Source organism: Puma concolor, chromosome F2 (genome assembly GCF_028749965.1).
Source record: "Puma concolor isolate L17-30 chromosome F2, mPumCon1.1.hap2, whole genome shotgun sequence".
NCBI lineage: Eukaryota > Metazoa > Chordata > Mammalia > Carnivora > Felidae > Puma > Puma concolor.
Genome location: NC_141684.1, coordinates 83126212 through 83136828, shown reverse-complemented (window position 1 = coordinate 83136828; position 10617 = coordinate 83126212). Strand labels below are relative to the sequence as shown.

Sequence of the window (10617 nt, the reverse complement as noted above, 5' to 3'; positions counted from 1 at the left end):
TTTCATCAGGAAAAAAAGCTTTAGTAAACACTCTATTCATGGAAATTCATGATAGTGCTTTAGAAGTCATAAAAGAAATCCCTATGATATAAGTTCTGTTGTATTTAAAATTTATTTCAATCCTCACAGGCATTCTTACAAAACCACCATAAGCTGAAGTCTTATATGGAAATAGGATTATAATAAATAATCCATGAAAAACCTAAATTGTTGTATGAGTAGGCCTTCTTTTTATAATGTAGGATCAACATTCATTAATACAGAATGCAAAGAAAATGATAGGTCCAAATGAATGGCTAAATAGCATTAAAATGTTAACCTTGGAATGATATTTGGAGGCTTTTTTTTTTTTTTTTTTTTTTTTTGCAGGGTCTACAAATAATCTTATTGAAACTAAACAACACAACAGGCTTCTTAGAGTGGGGGCCACCCTTCTCAAGCCATTTCCCACACTCTTAAAAGCACAGAGCTTGCACAGTTAGGGATTAAAAAAAATCATTTAGAAGTAGAAATCAGACTCTGCCCCAACGTCATGGACTAGACTATTTACAAACTTTCACCTTTTAAGTATTCTTTTATGGTTGATCTCTCCCTTCTGTCCCTACCCAGGGGCTCCAGTACCTTCCCTTGACCGATCTTGAAGGGATGGGTATACTTACGGGAAGGGGTGGTGGGCTCCTTACAGCTTTTGGCACCAGCCCTGGGGGGAGGGGGGACGGGGCTCTGGGGGAAAGACTTCGTTGCAGTGGGGAGGAATCAGCCCAACCCTGGGTGGAGGGAGAATTCTACACCAGTCCCATCTTCTACAAACAGCTGGCCAACTGCCCATCCATCTGGGAGTGGGAACAGATGAGCAGGTAGGCAGGAAGAATCAGGCTTGCCCTGCCCCCAACCTCTGTCCAACACAGGAGTCGTCAAGGTAGCAAACACGGCGGTAAGGGAAATGAGGGCAAGAAGTGCCCACCTGAATACAATTCCCACAGCCCAGGGGCTGGAGGAAGGCAGATCTTGCTCGTAAAGTGCAGTAGCCCCTAGCGGGGCTGGGCCCTGGGCCAGCTTGGAAGAAAGCAGACCAGGCAAGGGTGCAGGAAGGAGGCGTCACTGACCCGGCATATGTCACTGACCGGCCTATGCCCTGCCGTGCTCCTTGTGGGGATTGCTGGGCAAGGTGGGCTGGTAACTCTGCCATTAGCCCCCGCCAGACACCAGACACCTCTTGTCCACTTACAAACCAACACCCAACCAACGTTGCAGGACCGCCCGGCTCACAACTGAAGGTTCCCGGCCAATGCGGTTTATTCGGGGTCGGGGCCCCAGCTTACGTTCCTTACTGGAAGCCACTCCTCGAGCCTGGGGGTTTCTTCCTGGGGTAGGGAGTGCTTACCCCTGCCACTCCCCAGGCTCACACCTCATAGAGGATCCCAGGAAAATCCACGTGGACGCGGGGAGGATCCAGCTTCACGAGGCCCTGAGGAAGCAGGTTCTTATGTACCCGCCTCGGCTTGGCCCGCTTCTGCCCGGTCCTGGTGACGATTGTCTCCTCGTGAGCCGTTCCCCTTCCTCATCACAGAACTTGGAGCCGTGGCGCCTAAATGCGAAGGGGGACCGGACGCGGCCTCGCGGCCGCACCAAAGCTTGCTCAGCGACTGCCGACCCCGGGGCTCCGCCTCCACCCCCCGCCGCCGAGGCGAAGGGCCTCAGGCCCCCGGGCTTTGGAGCCGCCGGTGCCCAGCCAGGTCAGGGCCGTCGCATGGCGAACCCCGCGGCCGCTTCCCTCCCATGGCCGCGGCCTGCCCCGCCACCGCTTCCCTCCCACGGCCGGCCGCGGCCTCGGCTCCAGGTGCTTTCGCGCGCCGCCTTCCGCCTGGAGGCCATTTTCATCAAACTTTTTTTTGTGAGTCGGCATTCTTATTTGTGCTGTTCTTGCCAGGTTTGCAAAACACCTCCAATGTTGAAGGAGGCAGTGGTTAGGTTGGGGCGTCAACACAGGACCCAGGTCAACCGCCCGCCAAGTGACCTTACTAGTGAGGTTTCCTCAAGGAATTCACCTGTGTAGGACACCCTTTTGTATGTAATCCTCATCCACTCCGTAGGCTCAATCTTTTATAGATGAAGGAAGCAAGAAGCCTTATCTCTTGCCTGAAGACACAAAGCAAGAGATGAAGCTGGAATTACAGTCAAGGCTTCAGACTTTCCAAATTTCACTTTATGTAACTATGCCACACTCTGGCTATTATTGCTCAGGTTTGGAACGGTTCAGGGCTTTTGGACATGCTGCTTACTCTTCTCAAACCAGGCGGAGAAGTTTCCCCCTTGCCCGTCACGTGATACGTACGTCTTAAATGCTTTCCTGAGAAGCTTGAATCTGTTAAACTGTGTTCTTGTCACCACGTGTTATTCAGACTAGAAGTGTTTTATTCACATCCCTTGAGTTACTCAGAGATAACTGGTTCTTAGGCTGTATTTGAGCTTGCCACTGACATGCTGTAAATAGCATACATCATCATTATGGAAACTACATTATGTAGAGTCTTGTGAGGCAGTTACCTGAAAGCAGTAGCAAACTGTCCCATGGCCGCTGAGAAAGAGCTCTTGACTTTTTCCCTAAATTGCATACAGAATAAAGTCACAAAGAAATGAGTCCCTTGCACAACTGTAAACTAATTAAAAACATTACATTGCTGCTACTACATAGCTAGAAATCAAGGTTCATAAAGTTCCAGAGCTGATTCCTTTATTCATTTCTGTAGAGTTAGAATTGGTACAGGAAATGAAGGCAGGTTCTTTCTCCAAATTCTTAGTCTACAGCAATGACTAGAATACTGGAAGCCATATTTGAAATTGAATAATGTGTATTTGTAGTACCTGAAATTGCTTGGGAAATAATGTATACTCAAATAGTTGTTGACTTAACGTTTTTCTCCCTGGAGTTTATACATTAGTGATTTTTTTTCTAAACCTTGTCATTCAATACCAAGATGGAAATTATATACAATGTAAATGAAATATATACATAGTTTGATTTTAAGGGAATTTTAGCTGAACGAAAATGTGGATATCCTGTTGCTGGCTGGTTCCATCATAGTTAATTTAAGTTTATTTCAGTGAATTTCTTATTTGCATCTATGACTTTCCAATGGTCTGTAGGTCTCTGAAAGCAGGAATGGCGACAACCTCTGTGCAATGCTTACCAGAGGACATTCTCGAAATCTGTGAACTCTTAGGATGTAGAGTGGAAGAATAAGAGGATGTGCTAACTTAGAGCTCTGCCCCCCTGAATTCTGACAGGTGCTCCTGGGAGGTGTGCCTCATGACTCAGCTGCAGCACATCATACCCCTCACGAGTATGGGGAAGGAAAGGTCGAGAAACGCTGCCTTGGACTGAAGAGCGTCTTCTTTTTATATCAGATGGTTTAAGAGAGCACAGGCTGCCAGGCTCAAATCCTGGCCCATGGCTTACTGCCAACGTGCAGTGCATAGGACACTAGCGCCATAAATGCTCAGTACTGTTACTGTGAACAAAATAAGGACAATGTGGGTTTTTCTAACTAGGACAATACAGTTTCAGCTTAATTCCTATGAATGTGTATGTTTTGTTTTGTTTTGTTTTTAAAAACATGACAGTACAATATATTCCACTTGAATTCTCTCTGATTTTGACCCTGGAAGATATCCAAACTTGCTGGTTAGAGTGGCTTTATTTGATTTATGCAAATATACACATGCCATTCTCCTTCCATTATACATCATAAATATAACCAATTCCATCCAAAGGAGTCAAAATTTAATAAGAATGAAGAAATCAGAACTTAATGACTCTTAGCACACAGGTCAGGACATATGTCCTTTAAGAGAGTGCTGTTACTTACTAAATCTAAGATAATTTCTTAAAATGCCTCAATCCAATTTTTAAAACTTCTTGAAATATATTTCAGATTTACACAAAAGTTGTAAGAATAGTAAAAATAATTCCTATATATTCTTCACTCAAATTCCTTTAATGTTAACATATTATCAAGTCTGCTTTTATCATTCTCTATAAATGTTTTTTTAATCATTTGAGAGTAAGTTACAGAGAGGATGCCTCTTTACCTCTAAAAACCTCCTAAAAACCACATATAGCCTAAAAACAATGACATTGCCTCATGTAACCTCAGAACAATTTCATAACATAATTTTAAAAATGAATACTGTAGAGGCACCTGGGTGGCTCAGTTAAGCGTCTGACTCTCCATCTCGGCTCAGGTCCTGACCTCACAGGAGTTCGAACCCTGCGTTAGGCTCTGAGCTGGCAGCACAGAGCCTGCTTGGGATCTTCTCTCCTCTCTCTCTCTCTCTCTCTGTCTCTCCTGCTTGCTCGCTTTCTGTCTCTCAAAGTAAATAAACTTTAAAAATAAATAAATAATAAACATGAACACTATTACCTAATCTACAAATGTTTAAATTTCATCAGTGGTCACAATCATGTTTTTCGGAGTAAAAGTAAAAAATACCTATTTCTGTTACAGGTTCATAAGTTGTATTTCCTTTCAATGTCTCATCTCCTTCAGTCTGGAGTATTTCTCGGTTATTTCTCTTTTCAAAACCTTGACATTTTTAAAGAGTACAAACCAGTTCTTTTTAAAATGCCCCTCAATTTGTGTTTGTCTGATGTCTTTGTGATTAGATTCTGGGTATCCATTTCTGACAGGAACCACAGAAGGAACGTTGTGACCTCAGTGCATCATATCAGGAGGGTCGTAAGCCTGATCCTTTACTGATGGTTAGCCTTGATCACTTGAATAAAGTGGTGTCCGCCAGGTTTCTTCATTGTAAATTACTATTTTTTTTTCCCCTAGTAATTCTAAGTATCCTGTGGGGAGATAATCTGGGGTATCTAAGTGCTGTTTCCTATCAAATGTTGTGAGTAAGCTGCACACATGATCCCATTTACCCTTTAATACTGGAATTGATCTTTTTAAAACAAATCACATTACTGTGCCATACAAATTGGCATCTCATTTCTTAAAACCTTTCCAAGGTTTCTGATTCTAATTAAAACAGAAACTCCTAATCATTCATAGTTAATACACTACTGGATCTGACCCCTCTCTGCTTCTGGGAGCCTATGGCTCATTCAGCAATTTATGAAATCTCCTGGGTCCCCTGCTCATAGCGTGACCTACAACAGCCAAGACATCGAAACAACCTAGCATCTATCGACATGTGCATGGATAAAGAAGATGTCTGGTACGCATACAATGGAATGTTACTCAGCTGTAAAAATAAGGAAATTCTGCCATCTGCAGCCACATGGATGGACTTGAGGGCATAAAGTTAAGTGAAGCAGAGAAAGACAAATATTGTATGATCTCACATGCGGAATTTTTAAAAAGGAAAGGGGGGGTGCCTGGGCGGCTCAGTTGGTTGGGCATCTCACTCTTGGTTTCGGCTCAGGTCCTGATCTCACGGCTCTGGAGTTCGACCACCCTCTGCACTTACCGTGTAGCACCTGCTTAGGATTCTCTCTCCCTCTCTCTGCCCCTCCCCTGCTCATGCTCTCTCTCTCTCCCTTTCTCAAAATAAATAAACTTTAAAAAAAAAATTAAAAAGGAAAGAAAAGAAAAATCATGGGTGTTTATCCTTTGAACTCTGTATGTTGACCTAATTCTTCGGATAGTGATGACTGCATTTTCAGAACAAAATGTTTTAAACATGTACTTCTGTGCAACAGAATATACCTTTATTTTAATATTATTTGAGAGACTGAATATACAGAGGGACAACAGCTAGACTATATATAAAAGTACAACTTTGACCCATAACCTGCAAGAACCTGTGCAGGAAACCAGTCCTTCATCTACAATAAACAGCCCAGGAAGCCCGAGTGCTGTAAGACCTGCAGAATGTCAGATTTCTATCTCTAGTGACAATCTAGGTGGCTAAGCTTCCCTAACAGTCCAAAATGGCCAGCTTCCCTAGTATCCGTCCCTACAGAGGATCTACAGGAGAAAGTCAAACACATTCCTTTAACCCATCACAGCCCTGTTACAGTGTCCTATCACCAATAATCAGGGCATAGGAACCTTCACTTTTTTCCACTATAAAACTTGCCCACTCCTTTACCTGGCTTTGAGTCTCTGACAAAAGAAAGTATTGAAAGTGACAGCAGCTGACTCCCTTGCAACATACCAAGCTATGAATAAATAGCCCTAGCTTTTCTCATTCGGGTGGCCTTCATTTATTTCCACATATTAATTAGAGGCTCACATAATTTGCTCTTTGAGAAAAAGTTAAGTGGCACCTGGGTGGCTCAGTCAGTCGAGCATCCGACTCTTGGTTTTGGCTCAGGTCACGATCTCGAGGTTTGTGAGTTCTAGCCGCACATCAGTCTCTGCGCTGACAGTGCAGAGTGATGGGCTTTTGGGGTGATGGTGGGGTGGTCTGGAGCCGATGGACAAGAAAGAATTCTTGAAAACATCTTTGGTGCAAAAAGGTAATTTTATTAAAGTACAGGGACAGGACCTGTGGGCGAAAAGAGCTGCACTGGGCTTGTGATGCGTAACTGATTATATATACTCAGGTTTAGAGAGGATTAGGGATAGAATAAGTCTCTGAGGAATTTTGGAAGCAAGGTTTCCAGGACCTTGAGAGGCTAGGTGCTGTTAGAAACATGCCATTTATTATTGTTTAGTAAAACCTCAGTCATGAGACCCTTTAGATGTCTATCGGGGACCATAAGCTTGGGGTATGATTGCCTGCATATATCTTGGGGGAGTTGAGATAAAGGAAGTTTCCAAAGGAATTTTTATATGTTCAACGCTATGTTACCACCTGAGAGCAGTTAGACTAGATGGGCCCCCTTCCTTTGCATCAATAAAATAGCATCAGCCTTTAGATTGAAATTTCTAATTAGAAGACATTTGCTGCTGATAAAATTCAAGTCTCAGATGCCCTCAGATGCCCTGTTACTTCTCCTAGCACGGACTCCCTGCTCTTTTAATGGGATTTCAAAAGGAAAGTATGCCTTCTGATGTCTTTCAGCGCTAAGAAACTTGAATGCACCATCTTAAAAAACGAAAACAGTCCTTAGTTGGAAGAGTATACTGTAATATCATAGTTAATTAAAAATTTTTAAATCAGTTTGAAAATTGCATATACCATCTGTCATGACAATGTCTATAAGCTATCTGATGTGATTATTAAAAACAGGGTTACAGCAAAAGATTTCCTGAACATTATAGTTAGTTTACTTCTTTGTTATCAGAGACATTCCGAACATTTGAGAGACCACATGGTCAACTTAAGCTCAGCAAAGCTGTATTTTAAAGTCTCTTCCCTGCTGAATCATAGAACTTTGGAAAGGGCTAAAAGCTCTAGAGAATTAAATAACTAATTAGCAAACACTCCTCCTCACAGCTTTTGGTACTATTACAGCAAAGCAATATTTGACTGAAGATTAAAATTTAATGTCTGTTTCTCATGAGACTCTTGGAAATTAAAAAAAAAAAGGATAAAATAAAGGTAGGTAAAGAAATAAAAATTATGGACAAACATAGAAAAAAAAAAGCTTTAGAACCAGATGTAGTATATACTTGTTTGCTTATTCAATAAACATCTACAAACATTTATAACAATTTTGCCTTATGACCCAAATAATTCTCTCCGTGGCTTTGTCACAGATCCTAACATTATGAAATCATTCGTGCCTAGAGTTTAACATTGAAGTTTGCTGTCAAAATGCAAAATATTTCTAAAGGGTTATACATCAAACCACTATCAAATGTGAAATTTTACTTTGTATGAGTTTATAAGTTAGTAAGGCTTCAGAGGAAAAAATGCTGGGTGAGCCAATTTTCAAGTATGTTAAACAACTTGCTTACTAATTCTCAATATCTGATTTCCAGATTGTAGATAATCATATACAAACTCTAGTTCTTATGGACAAAGAACAGACATTTTAATGAAATAGGCTATGAACGTGGAGTTCTAGGTACTTTTCAAACTGATTTTACATATTAATGATTCTCTTAGGATGAAAAATTTACTGTCATGTTAAATTATTCTATTGCTTAATTAGTAGCTGTTATGAAAAAAACAATAGAACTTTATCCACCAGGAAAAGACTAATTCATGGTGTTGATAAGCATGGTTGATTAAAATAATATTTCATTTTTACATCTTGTGTCTCCTGCATATGAAGACATGAAAGCTCTCAGATAAACTTAAAATAAAACGTATGTCAAGAAACGGCAAAACAGAATTTTTTCCCCCACTGTGTCCAACTCTAACGCCACTTTGAGGCAGTGCCCTGTGCCTCTGAATTGTCAGACTACTCTGGAAGGCAGAAATCGCAGCTTGAGCAGTCTGAGAGAGGTGAGGCATCTAGGCAGACGTACATGGCTTCCTGGTCAGCTGCACACTCCTCCTACCTCTGAGGAAAAGGCGTCATCCCTGGCCTGCAGAAACATCTTTTTGTGTATGTGACTAGCTCACTTACAGTCCTTCAACAGTTCTCACAACCTTGTTAATAAAATCCGAATTCCCTGGGATGGTTGAGGTCCTCATCCAACTCTTCAATGGCTGTGTTTAGAATATTTATCTCCTCCTCAAATTCCTATGTTGAAAATGTAATGCCCAAAGTGATGATTCTAGTGCTTGTGGTATTTGTTGAGACCTACTGCTCAGAAACTAAGATTCCTTTCAAAATATGATGGCTCAGTGACAATGCACCTGATCACCCAAGAGCTCTGACGGAGAGGTACCATGACATTGTGTGTTTTCATGCCTGTTAACGCAACATCCGTTCTTCAGTTAATGGATCCAAGAGTAAATTTGACTTTCAAGTCTTTTTAAAAAAAAAAAAAAAAAAAAAGCTTTGGGGCGCCTGGGTGGCGCAGTCGGTTGAGCGTCCGACTTCAGCCAGGTCACGATCTCGCGGTCCGTGAGTTCGAGCCCCGCGTCGGGCTCTGGGCTGATGGCGCAGAGCCTGGAGCCTGTTTCCGATTCTGTGTCTCCCTCTCTCTCTGCCCCTCCCCCGTTCATGCTCTGTCTCTCTCTATCCCAAAAATAAAAATTTAGGGATTTTTTTTGAAAAAAATAAAAAAAAATAAATAAGCTTTATTCCCAATGTGGGGCTTGAACTCACGACCTCGAGATCAAGAGTCACATGCTCCATGGAACCAGCCGGGTGCCTTGACTTTCAAGTCTTTTTATTTAAGAAATACATTTCATAAAGCTATAGATGCCACAGAGAATGATTCCTCCGATGAATCTGGGCAAAGTAAATTGAAAACCCAGAAAAAATTCACCATTCTAGATGCCATTAAGAACATTCAGGATTCACGGAAGAGTCCAAAATATCAACATGAGCAGGATTTTGGAAGAAGTTGATTCCGATCCTCATGGATGACTTTGAGGGGTTCAAGTGGAGGAAGAAATTGCAGGTGAGGTATAAACAGCAAGAGGACTAGAATTGGAAGTGGAGCCTGAAGATGTGACTGAATGGCTGCAATCTCCTGGCAAAACTTTCACGGATGAGGGGTTGCTTCTTAGGGATGAGCAAAGCAACTGGTTTCTTGCAGTGGAAACTACTCCTGGTGAAGATGCTGTTTGCTGTTAAGATTGCTGAAACAACAAGAAATGTTTTAGAATATTACATAAACTTACTTGATAAAGAAGCAGTAGGGTTTGAGAGGATTCACTCCAATTTTGAAAGGAGTTCTACTGTGGGTAAAATGCTATCAAATAGCATCACATGCTACAGAGAAATTTTTCTTAGACATAATGCTGTTGTACACTTAATAGACTATAGTAGAGTGTAAACGTAACTTTTATATGCACCAAGAAACAAACAGAAAAACTATTTGGCTTTATTGTGGTGATCTGGAATCAAACCTGCGATGTCTCTGAGGTATGCTTGTATTTCTGCTTTCAAGATTCTCTCTTGTCTTTGTCTATGTCCTTTGACAGTCTTTTTCTCCCTTCAGTTCTGTCAGTATTTGGTTCATGTATTTGTGAACTTTAATTTTTGGTGAATGCTATACACTGAATGTTTGTGTTCCCCCCAAATCTGCATGTTGAAACCTAACCCCCAATGTGATGGTAGAAGGAGACGGGGCAATGTGGTTAGTGCCCTTATGAAAAATGACCCGGAGAGTTCCCTTGACCTTTCCGTCACATGAAGACACAGGAACAAGATGGTCATATATGAACCAGGAAGCAAGATTTTGCTATGCGTCAAATTTGCCAACATCTTGATCTTGGACTCTCCAGCCTCCAGAACTTTGAGAAATAAATTTCTGTTGTATATCAGCCATCCATTCTGTGATATACTGTTATAGTAACCTGAAGAAACTAAGACAGTGCATATATGTCTGTAATTGTTATATCTTTTGGTGAATTTATCTTTTTATCAATATATTATATCCATTGTCTCTTGTAACAGCTTTTGACTTAAAATCAATTTTGTCTGGGGCGCCTGGGTGGCTCATTTGGTCAAAGCGTCTAACTTTGGCTCAGGTCACGATCTCACTGCCTGTGAGTTGGAGCTCCACATCAGACTCTGTGCTGACAGCTCAGAGCCTGGAGTCTGCTTTGGATTCTGTGTGTGTGTCTCTCTCTGCCCTTACCCTGCTT

At 41.7% G+C, this 10617-nt stretch overlaps 1 pseudogene; it reads right to left on the bottom strand.

Annotated features, from left to right (window-relative positions):
* Positions 1-704: 704 nt before the first annotated feature.
* LOC112859374 (tumor suppressor candidate 2 pseudogene) lies at positions 705-1906 on the bottom strand (annotated as a pseudogene).
* Positions 1907-10617: the final 8711 nt, after the last annotated feature.